General features: G+C 38.8%; 1 protein-coding gene and 1 pseudogene across 1 annotated transcript in view; one reads left to right on the top strand and one right to left on the bottom strand.

The window, feature by feature from the left end:
- LOC138172037 (protocadherin-15-like) overlaps positions 1-15,190 on the top strand; it is a 2,287,527-nt gene that overhangs the window by 1,120,439 nt on the left and 1,151,898 nt on the right. The window lies entirely within an intron of this gene.
- On the bottom strand, positions 653-2,810 carry LOC138172080 (large ribosomal subunit protein eL36-like; annotated as a pseudogene).

The following is a 15,190-nucleotide window of genomic DNA, read 5'->3' as shown; positions in this document are numbered from 1 at the left end:
AGGATAATAATGATAATTCTCAAAACAAATATAAACGGATACAAATGAGTTAAATATAAGTTAGTTTGGAAGAGAAGGATAGCAATCTGTTCACTGTGAAGGACTCTATGTAGAAACCATCATTGGAGTTGTATCTTAATGGAAGAGAAGGCCTCTGGGAGGTGGAGGACAGCAGGAGTGTGTTCCGGGCAGTTGGGACAGACCTGTTCATTTAATCCCAGTGAACAAAAATAGGAACAATCCTGAGAAGTTGTACAGTGTTGTGTCAGGAAACGTTTTTAAAACAATTTGAATGATCCACAAATGGGCTGGACTGCCTCTGAATGGTAGTGGATTCCCCTCGCTGGTGTTGGGAGAGAAAATCCAGGTGATCACTCATTCCCAAGGTTGTAGAAGAGAATCCCGTTCACATTGTGGTGGGTCTCAATAACCTCTGAGATGGCATCTGACTCTGAGGTCCCAGGCTTTTCCATGTTGAAACCATCTGAATTTGAAAACATATAACATAAAAGCAATTTTTAAGGATCTTCTGCCTGGATCAACAACTTTTCATTTTTGAAGAATACCTGAAAAAAGTCCACTACACATTGCTTGGGAGCTGGGATTTAGAACAAAAAGATGCAGCTCATGTGAATTCCAAAGAAAAATAATAAACAAACAAAAGGGTGATTGTTTTTAATTTCTATTTTTAAAAGTTTCTAAAATTAGAGGAGAATTTAATAGAGAAGAAAACTAAAATAGCTCCATAAAAGGGAGGTAAATGTCACGTTTGGATGCTCTGGTTCCCTAATAATAGCCTCACTGAATTTCTGAGAGACGTGGTTTCTACTATTTATCTACTCATTAAACACTGAGCTAAGTTTTGACATTTAGGTTCTGTGTGGCAGCACACTTTAAATGAAAATGATGGTATTGGCAGCTTAGGAGGTAATTTCAGCGGGCCCAAATATCCAAGGGTGAGTTCAAATTAAAATCTTCTAGACTGGAGCTGGTGCCTGCTTTCAGTAAATCGGAACTCTTGCTGGGCTCTTCATAATTGAAGCAGTCACTTGTCTCTAATATTAGAAGCCAATGCTGGGCAAACAATTTGGAGTGCCCAAATTTCTTTTCTTACATGGTTTTTGTATAAATACAAATGAGTCTGAATTGGGTGTTGGGTACTTATTGAAGTGAGAATCTTGTTCTATTTCTAGTTTTAGACCTTTGCTATATTTTTTTTTCTATTTGTCAAATCTTTATTGGCTAAGTGGGGAAGGTTGGTAGAGTCCAGTTTAGTCCTTCTTGGCAACAGCCTTCCTCATGGCAGCTAGGACATTGCTGAGTTCCTCTCTCTTCCTCTTGGCTCGGATGTGAGTTCCCACTCTTTTTTTGATGAACTTAAGGGCTCGCTTATCCTTGGAGACTTTTAACAATTGCATGGCCCACCTTTCTTAAGGGGCAAATCCACACACCTCCCGGATCTTATCTCTCACAAACTTTGTGTGTTTGGTCAAGCACCCACGGCAGCGGCAGTGTCGCGGCTTTGAAATGTTTTTCGTAACTTTATGGCCTTTGTTGAGGCCCACGGACATGGGGTACCAGATAGCCATGGCTGCAGCGTGTAGCCCCAATGGCAGCCACAGCAGAAGGAAGGAGCCTTTGGTATATTTCTGCAATTTAATTTGGTGAAACGGTTGTGAATTTGTTTTAGTAGTATAAGGATGGCAGGGTGAAGCAAGTCTAATAGTTAGAATCACACATTCTGCGTTCAAATTCCAGTGATACCAACTGAAATCAAAGTAAGCTGAAAGAGATTCATCCAACTACATATACAGGAAAAACAGAATGGATGAAAAAATGAATATTGTTCAGGAAATAATAGGGCCCCAGCGTCAGTGTAAAGTTGTAAAGATGCCTTTAACTTATGTGTGTTTATGTGTAAGTGGAAGTATGTATGTATGTATGTATGTATGTATGCATGCTTGTTTTATACATTCTCTTTTGGAGGTAGCCAATTGTTCAGTAGACAGAGCAATGGGGATAGATTTTGAATACTGAAGACCTGAGTTCAAATCCAGCTACAGATACTTCCTAGCTATGTGACCATGGGCAAGTCACTTTTCCTTTGACTGACTGATTGATTTACTGGGGAAGGAAATAGCAAACCACTCCAGTATCTTTGCCAAGAAAACCCTAGATGGAGTCATAAAATGTCAGTCAAGATTAAAGTGGCTCAACAATAAAATGAGTAGAAAATGTTGTCCAACTCTGTAATTTAATGGGACTCGTGAACTCCCATGGTGAAAACTCCCTTCATAGATGCAAAAAGAAAAAAAAATCATCCATAAGTTCTTATCTTGGAGAGTTCCCTGGGACACTAACAGACTTGTTAACATGTTCATAGCTGGAATCCATCAATTATGGATATCAACATAGGTTAAGAGATATTGATTCAAATCTTGGAAAACAACGTGCCTGCTCTCAAACAAATCCCACACCTTCTCTGAGACACATTTTCCTCATCTGTAAAATGAAGGGATTACACTATAATTCTGAGTGTCCATTTTAGTTCCAAATCTATGACCCTATCATTTGGGACCATTATTTATATCACAGAAAATTTAAACAAGTAAGAATAACACATGAGGTAACTTGGATGGGAAGTACATTGTGGCTGGAAATGTCCAGAGGAGATTCCCATCACGTGGCAACGTGACAAATTCTTGTTTCTGGTTTTAGAAGAGAAATAGGACGTGATGAAATTGATGACTTTGCACAGGACAAGATGGACAAAGATTTAGTAAGCACATTTTGAGGACAAGGCACGGTTTATGCACTGGGGTGGGAAATAAAATTGGATTAGGAAATAGAGAAGCCTTGGGTTGGTGAAGGTGGGGAGGATGCTGTCTTTTTAACAAGTCTCTTTTTTGTGCTATCCCTGCTTCTGATAGGCTCAGTATCAGCCATGTACGTCCAGCCTCCTTTGCTTTATTTGCATCAGATCTGGTGCATTGTGCTCGGTTCTAAGCACTGCATTTTAGAAAGGGCTTAGAAAAAGTAGTGGGAGGTCAGCTGAGATGGGGAAGGGCCTTGAGATTGTTCCATATTGGAACTGATTGAAGGAACTAGCAAGATTCAGCCTGGGGAATACACCCCACCATTCCATAATAGCAGGCTCCATTAAGTGTTGAAGCATAACCATAATAGAGAGTAAATCCTAGTTGTCTCTTAGGGGTCTTTGTGTACCTTGGGGTAGCTCCTTCAAAATGTGCTCATTTCCATTCGCAAGTAGCCTTAAGGTCTATAAATTGAAAGACCCATAAATGAAACTTTCTTGAGTTTATATTACATTATAATATTTAACTGCAAAAATATATGCTGCATAATCTTTCATCGTGTCATGTTTTCCAGATGTCACCCCTCTTCCTTTTTCACCTTTCTCATATTGAAATCTCTCATAAAAATTGAAAAGGAAAAGGCTTCATCATAAGAAAATCATTGATGACTTTTATTGTCTGGCATTTCATTTTGAATTACTGGCAAACAGAGCATAACACATTTATTAAAATTATTCAAAAATGTTTATTAAGTGCTTGCTGTGTGCAGAAGACTGAGTTTGGTTCTGGGAATGATAAAATGGTTAGCTAAGACAGAGTCCCTTTCTTTACTGTTTCTCCACTATCTAATCTATCTTCCACACAGCTGCCAAAATAATGATTCAGAAACATAAGTTTTCCCATATCATTTCCCTGTTCAAGAATCTTCAAGGGCCCTCGATCATCTCTCATATAAAACACAAACTCTTCAGCTTGGCTTTGAAAGCTCTTTATAATCTACGTTCCCAGAAGTGTTGAGGCTTTTCCCACTCTCTACTTTCTAACCAAGCTGGCCCATTTAGTATTATTATGATTTAGCCTTGAGTCTCTCACCTCTATGCCTTTGTATGCAGTGTTCCACATATGTGTCATACACTCTCTTTTCACTTGTAATCTATAACTTCTGATAAGTCCCAGGTCACATTCTGTCCTAGAAGAAAACATTCCTTATCCTCTGAATTTTTAGTATTTCCTCCCTTCTTAGATTAATGTTGTATTAATCTGTGCATATTTAACTTTTTTCTTCTTCTATCAGATCTGTGATTTCATTGTTGTAGAGATAAATTATCAAGGAAAGAACTATCTCTACCAAGAACAATCTGCACTTTCTACCTTCCTGCCTCAGAGATTTAAATAGGACACTGAGAGACTGTGACTTGCCAAAGGTCACACAATCAATATGTGTCAGAGACAAAACTTTAAATGAGATCTACTGGTCTCCCAAATAAGCTCTGCATCTACTATGTGAGGCTAGCTCTAACTTATAGGCTACTCTGCCCAATACAGCGCAAAGATCTTGAGAGAAAAGACATTTATTATATTTTTTGTGTGTCTTTTTTTCCCTTGCTTTGTTTTTGTAACATTGGAACTTAACACAGTACCCTACACATAACAGATGATTGATAATATTTAATTTTCTTAGAGCTAAATGGGTAAAATGGGGAAGAATGGGTTGGATTGCCCTCATAGAATTTGATCTCTTGGAGTATGAAAATGTCACAATATCCCATCAATTAAAACAATTTCCCATTGTTAAATATTAAATACCTAACCTCTCTCTCTACTTTTTATCTTCAGGTGGTAGAAATCTATTTGGATTTCTACCATAATTTGAAGAGATGGGGAAATCAGAATTTTAATTCACATTCACTATCAGACAGTCTTGCTTTCTGGTACTAAAAAGTTTTTTTTTGTTGGAAAACTGAGAATGAGATCACATCTTGAAGTAAAAATTTGCCCTCTCTTTGTCAAGTTCAAGTGTTTATATATTGAAATCCCTAGCTTATATTTTACATTAATGTGGCATTCCCCACAACTTATAGCCAGGGCTAATTTGCACTTGTCAGAATAAATGTGCTCTCTTTGTTAGATATTTGGTCACACTCAAAGCCTCATTTTGGTTGAACTTTGTTCCCTTTTGATTATGTAGAATACTTGTTTCCATTTCAGGCTTGCAAAGTCAGCTGACCCATTGCACCTACAAATTGGTACCTGCTGGTGCCATTTGTTCAAAACCCACAGCCTATAATTTTACCTCGATATGGAAAAGTAGTTCAGTCCATTACATCTTTAGAGTGAGTGATCCATCCAATAACCTTTACTCAAGGCTTTTGGAAATGTTCATGTTTTATAAAGTGATTATTTTTTCTTGGTGGCTTTCTCCCTGGAATGAAGAAGATAAAAGATGAGAAGTTAAACTTTTGATTTTTCATAATGAACAAATTTGGTCATTCAGTCTATAAGGATTTCATCAACTTTGTCTCTTCAAGAAATATTTGAAAGAATAGCTTTCATTCCCTATATACCCTTCTAAAACCATATTACTGCATCAATGGATTACACGGCATAAATTCCTCAGCTCATTTTGGGCCATCCATTGTTACAGGGTGCCAGGCTGTGAACTATCAGAAGAAATTCAGGAAGTTAATGGGAGAGAACGAGATATCATGGACATGGTCATACCCACAGTCACAGAAGAAACACTGGAGAAATACTGGTTAAACCATTCCGAAGACATACAAAGGAAGCCTATTGGTTTCAGGGATAGCTAAAGCAACTCTCTTCGAAGCTATTCAAATTAAAGTTGTCTTGGTCATGTAGAAAGCCTCACATAATATAGCTACTCTGGAAAATCTGTAGGACATTTATTAGAATCAAAGAAAACAGAAAAGCAGGGAAGGTTTATACTAATGAGAGAAGAATGGGGCAAATAACCACAGCCAAAAAAGTTATTCAAACAATATTTGCATTAGAATTTCATGCAATCCTCATGAATTATGATGACAATAAATTCTGTCCTTCCTCACTTATGAATCTTGAACTCACTGTTTTTGCCTTGTTTGCATGTAGGTTTTCAAAATGGCACTTTCTTCAGGAGCTCTTTCCTAACTTTCCTCCCCCAATTCTATCCCCAGCTTCATTTTTTGGTGAGAGCAAATATGGAGACTTTGAGTCTGAACTTTCACCTCTGAGGGCCTTGGCTTCCTCCTCTAGAAAATTTTGCATGTAATATCAAATTAAGTCTGAGGCTGATGTCAGACCTAAAATACCAGAGATCCAATATTACAGAACCCCTAAGGAACCAATACATGAAATATTCTTGGCAACATTTCTGTTCCTCTCCAATGGATAAGGAAGAATTTTGTACATTTGTTTGTTTTCTGATATTTCTTTCAAGAGATTACCTGTCTGTATTTTCAGAGTGTATGATTTAGAAGCAATATGGGGTATAATTGAGACAGGTGCATTTGTTTTTGGTTCATAAAAAGAAAGAGAAAGGTGAAGAGTTGGGCATCCTTTAAAGTCATAGAAAGTAAAGGGGGAAGAACACCAGGTAAAAAGTCCTCATTGAATTCTGTCTGTGGTTTCACTGGATCACTTGTGAGCTGTTTGGTATCTATCAAAAATGGAGTCTGAAGGAAAATGGGAAATATACACCCTTTCATTGTCAAAGTACACTAAGCATATTTGAATTCCCATCCTTTGAACCTGAGAAATATTCTCTTCTCCTGTCTGGAAGTCCAAGTGACGATACCTTCAACACCTAGGTTCAGACTAACCAATATACACATCATAGAATTTAAGAGCTGAATTTGACATCATAGGTCATCACACTTGGCAGCCCATGCTGGGAAAGCTCCTACAGTAGACCTGACATGTGATCATCCAGGCTCAGGCTTTATATTTCCAACTATAAGGAGTTCACTCACTAAAAGGAAGATTTTAGCATAATATGGATTCTTAATCAACAGTGGGGGAACAGGTATTGTACGGGGCTCTTTCAAATTGCTTGCCTTAACTTAGTGACTCATCAGAGCTCACACACTACCTCTTTCTCCTCTTTTTTTTCTCAGTATCACTTAATTAAAGCATTTCCCATCAATCCAGTCTCATACACTTGAGTGGATATAATCTTTGTAGCCCTCATTAAAATAAAAAATTACAAGAGAATATCATGCTGTGCCATAATTTTTAGCTTTAATTATAACCATGTATATAAATGATAATACACAGAACAGAGTAGTTGAAAGAGATACAAGGATAAAAGGAATAGAGAATCCTGCCCTCTCTCCCAGATCAGACAAGCAGCTCATTGAGGGAATGCTTCAATCTGACGAAGTTTACTCTCATCATTCAATTGAATGCAAATCAGTTGGGTTTTGGAGGTGGTTGTGGCAGTCATTCATCTTGGCTGGAATTTCCTGGTTTCCTTTTTAAATGGAAAATAACTTATTGAATGAAATATTTAAAATAATTAATCTGAATTCATTAAGAAGAAAGGAATATTTACGGGAAAAGGCTTAAACACATATAACTGAAAATAATAAGAAAATGGACATGTTTTAATGAAATACCATCGTTTCAGCAATATTATTTGGTATATTAGTTATATTTAGTGTGTTAATAAATATTACTAATAAGTAATAAAACTAAGTAATAAATACAATAATAATTGCATTTTAAAGCTTATCAAGTTGTTCAGATCCATTATCTCATTCACTCCCTACAATATCATGGTGATAGAAGGATCATGGAAAGTTAAATCTATTTATGTTTATGTCTATTTAATGTCATGGATAGTTACGTCTATTTAACAAATGAAACAAGCTTAGATGCAGTGACTGGAAATAAACATACAGATGGTACCGATTAGAAGCAGGATTTGAACTCTCTTCTTGAATCACTATACTGCAGTGAGAGAAAACTGAACTGGGACTCACAGAATCTGAATTTGCATTCTGACCCTGCTGCTTATTTTTCTTCACAACTCCAGACATATCATTGACTGTTTCTGTGTTTCACTTTCTTCATTTTTTAAATGAGGGGTTTGGCCTGGGATGCTTCCTTAGGCAGCTAGATAACACTTGGTTTGGAATTAGGAAGACCTGAGTTTAAATCCAACCTTAGACACTTATTGAGTGGGTGAACCTAGTCAGGTCTCTCCAGCTCAGTCACTTAACAATTACTGTCATATACAGTCCAGAAAGCTCAGCTCTGCAATTCAGCTATTGCTTGGGATGTTTAAGGACACTCCCCAGTATTTTGGGATTTAAGCCTCCCCCTTAGTTAAATATTTGATTTCCCCACAAATCACATGAAAACTTTTGGTTTAAAAAATTATATTCCAGGAGGTTTTGGAGTCTGCTCACCCACTAAGGGATCCAAAGAACTATCTTCAGGGTAGGGAGAAGAAAGAGCCAGGAGTATTGTTTTAAAAGACAAAGGTCAGCATTATTTTCTTTTTCTTTTATGAGCTAGTTCTTTAAGCCCCTACCCCGGATCCTGGGTAGAAAGGCTTAGGTGTGGCTCATGTCCAAAACCTCCTCAAAAGAGACTGGAAAGGTCTGATACATAGTAGGCACTTTTTTTGGTAATAAATTGAATTTTTCCATCAACGTCATGGCACCTGAGATGGAACTTTAGTGAGAGTGGTGTCAGCCAGCTGAAACCCATCCCTTAAAATGCAGAGGAGTATAAGCTGAGTTTTGTGAAAGCAGAAAAAATTGTTAGGGTGAAAATCAGACACTAGTGCTGATGCACTACAAGTACAAGAAAGCCCACAACATAGGGAAGAAAGGCGAGATTTATATTGAAAACTACAAAGGTGAGGTTCAAGAAAAGGGTTGGAAAAGTTTCCTGTTTCCCAGGAAAAGGAGGGACACGGAAGTAGGGTGTTTTGAGGGAACAGTTGACCAAAAGTCTGGTTAAGGCTGGTTTGGGGAAGGAAGGGCACAGCTCAGCAAGGTGAGATATCAAACAATAGCAAAAGTATCTGGGAGTGAGCAAGACATTGATTCCATGAAGGCTCCTGATTGGTTCCTTTTGGAAGAAAGGCTTATGCTCTGTTCAGTGTACCTGCCTGGTAAGACAACTCTTAGAAAACAGATATATCAATTTCAGAGGCACTTCCACAGCAGAGGATGTGCAGTGCCAATACAATATTTGCAGCACTGCTGGTGATTATGAATATGCCAGCACAGTTCTGAATTTCAAAATATAACAGACTGTCCATTTATAAGACAGAAGCAAAAGTTTAAATCCAACCTTAGACACTTATTGAGTGGGTTAACCTTTAGCTTTCCCACAAACAAACACTCACAAGCCTAACTGTCTACTTGCCTGCTTCCTCTCTTTTCCACCTTGCCATCTGCTCTGACTCCCATGTTCCTCTGGGCTCTGTTCCACCTTTCAGCAAATTCCTCCCACCACAGGCTCCATGTGATGATATCTGGCCTATTAAAGGGCAGGGAATATCTTCAAATTCCCATTACTGTTACAGGAGTCAGATGTAAAAGGTTGAAGAGGTAGCATCAACAAAACTAGTAAATGATTAAATATAGGGAAGTAAAGTTTTGGTTAGGATGCCGGAGTTTGGGGGCTAGATGAAATAATGGCATTTTTATCAGCAGAAATGGCATTTCTAGAGTGCTTTAAAATTCAAAAATTTTACATTTTTGTTATCTGCTTTGATCCTCAAAACAGCCCTGTGAGGTAGATGCTGTTATCACTCCCGTTTTATGTATGAGAATACTGAGTCAGACATAGTTTAAGTAATTTTGTTCAGGAGCACACAGTGCTTAGCAGAATCCCTGGAAGACAGTACTTTTCAAAGGTTGTTGATTGACTAACTGATGGTTAGTTATCTAAGACAGGATTTGAACTCACATATTTTTAACTCCAAGTGCAGCAACCTATATATTAATTAGCTGCTCAACAAACCCCAATATAGCATAGGAGGAGGGTGAATGAAAGAGAAAGATAATTAACTTGGTGAGGGACATGTTGAATTTGAGATGCCTAGATGGTCCCCTGTTAAAATTTTTGTTATCTAATAAGTAAATTATAACAATTAATGGAGTTGCTTTTTTGTTTTTGTTTTCATGCAATGAAACATCTATAAATTCAGAATATGGTGAAAGGGTATCTTAAAAGGCATGAAATTAAATGACCTCTACCAAAGATTTATATCCTTTGAAATTTTCTTTTCCTTTTAAATATTTTTCTCTTAAATTCATCAACTTCCTCCATAAAAAGCTGAAGTAGAACAGAATTCCCTGAAAAATTCTGTGAAGTGACTGAATTAAATTATTTTTTTCACGTCCAATCAGATCAGAAATTTCCTTCCTTATGGAAATCTCCCCGTGTTGTAGAAGAGAATGGGAGGTTTTTTTAAGAAGACCTTGAAACTACCAAGGCTTTTTATGAAATGCACCTTTAAATTTACTCTGCATGAAAAGTGCAGCTCATTTGCATGTTTAAGACGGCCACAACAGCAAAAACCATGCTGGGGAATTGGAGTGGGCCTAGTTTATGCCAGAACATCATTTCTCTCCACTGAAGTAATTTATTAGACGGTATTTTCTTTATAGATATTTTGCGTTTTTCATTAGCAGTGAAAATGTCTGATCACTGTGCAAAGCGATGCTCTGCTTCCTAGTGAGGGGATAGGTCCAGGAACATATGGTCCTCTTCTAAACTGAAGGACAGCTAACGAAGGTCTCAACCAGGGTACAGCATGTATATTTTGTTTCTGACATCCAAGTATTTTATTTTACCTCTGTGGGCACTCCCTTTGTTCATGCTGATCTCACCCCCTTTCAGATTTAGCAGGCGGTCTTTAAGAGGTTTTGTAGCTGAATATCTGATCGCTTTGAGGGGCAGGTGATTATGGGCCATCGAGTCCTTTCTCGCTCTTGAACTGAGGGGCTTATCAGTAAAGTCACCCTGAAAATCAATTCCCTGAGAGTTTAGAAGGGTTTTGGAAAGAAGAGAAAGATCTGAGATTTAAAACTGGCTGGGGCCCTTAAGCTACTAGCTCAAAGAGAAACTAATGCTCCTTATCCCTATAACAGGGACTTCCAAAACCTGAAGAATATTTCCTCTTAGCTGGAAGATTCAAAATGTAGCAATTAGTACTAGATTTGGGGCCAGGAATGCCTGGATTCAAATTCTACATATATTATCTGCATGGAAATGAGGAAGTCACCCTCAGTTTGGTCATCTATAAAATTGTGATCAAATACCCCCCACACAGCACCTGTTATGTTTTATTTTAATACTTAAATGAGAAAATTTATATAAAGAGTTTTGCAAATTTTAAATATCCTCTATCCAATGAATCTGTGATCTCACCCACATGAAATTGGAGACACTGAAACTCCTTTTCCTTTTTACCTCTCATCAATATATCCTAAATACTCTCTGTCTCTGTCTCTTGTCTCCTATCTCTCTGTATCTCTGTCTCTCTGTCTCTCTCTGTCTTTCTCTGTGTCTCTTTGTCTCTCTGTCTCTCATATTTATCTATGAAAAGAAAAAAACAAAACAGGCAATTGAGACCTTGTTCATGGGGGCAGAAATACCAGACTGAGTTCAAATTCTGCCTTTGACACTACCTTATAGTATCATTTCTCATAAGATGCTTAAACTTCAGGCACTCTTTAACGTACAGACTATACAGAAAGACAGTGCACTGGTAAGGCACTGAAGCTTTAAACTGCACTGAGACTTTTGGTACACCATTTAAAAGTTATTGAAGAGTTGCTGATCTCTCTCAGTAGAAGGCCTTTCTAAGCCATCAATTGTATCCACCAATGGGACAAATGCACCCTGTTTTTTTGAAAAGCTACTGTGTAAGTAACATGAAACCATAGGCACGACCCACATGGGCTGGCAGACCTCTCTTCAAGACCTCTGGCACTTTTCTTTCACCGTGGGTTTTGTATGAGGCCTCTGGTCTTGCAGAGAAGCAGCTGAGGCTCTTGGTTTAGATAAGTGAACATTTCCCAGGAGCCAGCTCACTTAATGTTTCACTGTGATACTTTGAGATTCTCAAGATCCCCTCCCCACCAATCTACATGAGTTCACATTTTAGCAGGAGGGTTTCTAACTTGAAGCTTTCCTGGTTTATGCACTGTCTCAATGGATCCCACACATAGAATCTTAGAAGCAGAGGTATTGGCAATAAAGCTAGAAAAATAGAGAGGCCATCTCCAATTGCATGAACTTGGTCACGATGTGGATCCGAGAATAGGCCCACAAAATCTGCATGCGGTAATGGGCAAAGCATCTCAATTTGCTATAAGTTTACATTTATGAATGTATCTTTGGCTATAATAGCATTTTCCCCAAATAACTTTTCTCTTATGTGAGCTTCTTCCCCTCCCTCAATCGATATTTGACATCCCTCTCCATCATTCACTGTTCTCTTCCTCTGTTGCAGTTACTAAGGGATATGCAGCCCTTTTCCTTGCTGAGAACAACTGTTGTATGAACCCTTAAGGCAGCATTGTATAAGAAATAGAGTACAGCAGTCATCTGCAAGAACGCCATCGAGCATTGATTAAACCCCTGGTACTTGTTTAATCTTTTGTGCCAGAGGTCAGGGGGTCCAGAAAGCAAGGCAAAAACAGCTCCTCACATCAAGGACCCCCTACTCTTCTGTGCAGATGATATGCAAAGAAATTAATATGAAATGGGAGAGAATCTTAGAGAAGGCACTAGCACTCACAGGGAGGTCAGGGTAGCTTTCTAGAGGAAGATGAGTATTTAGCTGAGACCTGAAGCCAGAGGCAAGAAAGATTTGAGTTTGAATCTCACCTCAGATACTTGCCAGTTGTGTGAAAGTAAAAAGGCACTTCCTTTCTTACTCTAAATGTCTGATCCTATGATCCTCTGAATTGCTGAGTCCGTTGATTCCATGAACCTTACTCCTTGAATAACCTTTTCCTTTTATATTGAAACTTTCTTTATATACTACTTCCTTCCCATTGCCTCCTAATGTGTCCATGTCACCCCATCCTAAAAACAAAACCATCATCATCATCATCATCATCATCATCATCATCATCTCCATCTCCATCATCAAGAAATCTTCTGCCTTTGTCCCTCCAGTCATAGGGCTTTCACTTACACAGTCTGTTGGACAGCTACCTGGTACAGCAGCTAAAGCACTGGGCCTGAGCTCAGGGGGATTCCTCTTCACGAGTTCAAATCTGGCCTTGCAGTAATCTCTCGCTTTTCCTTCAACATCTTTGACCAAACCTCAGGACACTGATTGTGCACTCAAAGAGGCCTCTGAGGCTGAGATGGAACAGAGTAGGGATCAATCTCTGCCATTTGTGCTAATTTGGGCCTCATGATAAACACCAAGAAAACAGAGGTTTTCCACCAGCCAGCATAGCACCATCCAGAAGTGAATCCATTGGCTACAGCAAAGGCAGAAGTTTGGAATACTGTGAATAAATTCACTTACCTCAGCAGTTTACTTTCCAGGGTTTACACATAGATGATGTGGTTGACACACACATTGACAGAGCTGAATCAAGTGTTTGGGAGGCTCTGATGGGAAAATGTGGGAGAGAAGAGGTATTAGACTGACTATCAAACAGAAAGTCTGCAGAACTGCTGTGCTGACCTCATTGTTGTATGCCTATGAAATCAGAGCCATGCCAGGAAATTGAATTGTTTCCATTTGAATTGTCTTAGGAAGATTCTAAAGATCACATGGCAGGAAAAGGTGCCAGACCTAGGTCCCTTTCATCGAAATAAACTGCCAGCTTTCAGACTCTACTACATAGAACACAACTCTTGTGAGCTGGCCATATTGTTTTAATGCCAAACATATGGTTGCCTGAAAGACTGTTTTATGGAGAACTGACCTAAAGCAAGTACATACATGGAGGTCAGAAGAAGCAATGCAAAGAAACTGTCAAGGTCTCTCTGAAGACCTTTGGGATTGATTGTGAGACATGGGAGACACTGGCAGAGGACCACTCAGTATGGCGTGCCCACATCAGAGAAGGCTCTGTGCTCTGTGAATGAAGCAGAATTGCCACAGCTCAAAAGAAGAGTGAGATGCACACACCTGTACAGATGTTCCCAATCCAAACGCTCATGTGGAGTATCTGTGTCCAACCTGTGGCAGAGCCTTGCAGGCTCATGTCAGGTGCCTGATCACCCAGAGTTGGGCACACTGTGCCTTGGCCCCAACATAGTGAGGCCACTTTGGTTCTCTTTGAGAGTGAAAAAGAGCCAAGAAATATCCAGGCATCTAGAACTATGCGGCTTGCTAGCATCTGTAAAGAGGCTTTTCTTTTTGTCTTGGGATCTCTGGATATGACCTAGTAGCATGTCTTGAGGGAATTAGGCTCTTCATGTATGTTTGTTGAGTCGATTTTGATATTGTCACAGATTTAGAGCCACTAAGGACCTTAGACATGACACAGAAGAGAAAACTGAGATTCACAAAGGTGTGTGCAATCTGCCTTATTTTTATGGAATTGAATCGAATAGTGTCTTAAGGTTTAGGCCCCACAGGATTTAACTAATCACTTCATCAACCCCACTCACATTGCAATGAAAATGCTGAAGTTCAAAGTGTATGTTTAAATAATAAGCACATTGAGGGCAGGAGCTGTGTGTGTGTGTGTTTGTGTGTCTGTGTCTGTGTCTGTGTGTCTGTGTTTCTATCTCCAGAACCTAGCTTAGCCCCTCACATATTTAAAGGCAAACCTCAGATCCCTTCTGAGATTTTGTAGCTGGCTGTACTTGTCTATTACAAGATCAGGGATGTCAGTTCCAAAGGCTAAAGCCTCCCTTTAGGGCAAGACTTGTTTCTGTGCCTTTTTCCCCACTTTTTGTCTCTGTGGGACAACAAGAAGGAAAGACTTTGGGTTAAAAAATGCTGAATTCCAAATCCCAGAGCCCTTTTGGTAATTATTTAGTAATGTCCCTTGAACTTGCTAATATTCTAGTCTTGACATTTCTGAGGAATTTGGAAGTGAATTTATCTGAGGTGTCAGGATCATGCAGACAGGAAGCATCAGAGTCAGGGTTTGACCCCAGGCCCTCTGATTTCTACCCAGGTCCTCCTTCCTCTTGCTGCTCTCTTTCTATACAGCATTACTTTCTTCTAGACTCAACTTCTAACCTCTTGTCTACATTATAAGCTGAATGCATTTATGAGTAACTAATTAGACACTCAAGACTAAAAATTGCCATGTCATCCTTCAGCACAATTTTATTTGAGGGCAGGGAGAGAGAGATAAAAGGAAATAAGGAAAGATTGGCAGATAGATAGATAGATAGATAGATAGATAGATAGATAGATAGATAGA

Source organism: Petaurus breviceps, unplaced genomic scaffold, assembly GCF_028583685.1.
Source record: "Petaurus breviceps papuanus isolate PSGF00001 unplaced genomic scaffold, PetGlider_PUasm1.0 490, whole genome shotgun sequence".
NCBI lineage: Eukaryota > Metazoa > Chordata > Mammalia > Diprotodontia > Petauridae > Petaurus > Petaurus breviceps.
The sequence above is the reverse complement of the archived record's forward strand: the minus strand, read 5'-3'. Positions and strand labels throughout refer to the sequence as shown.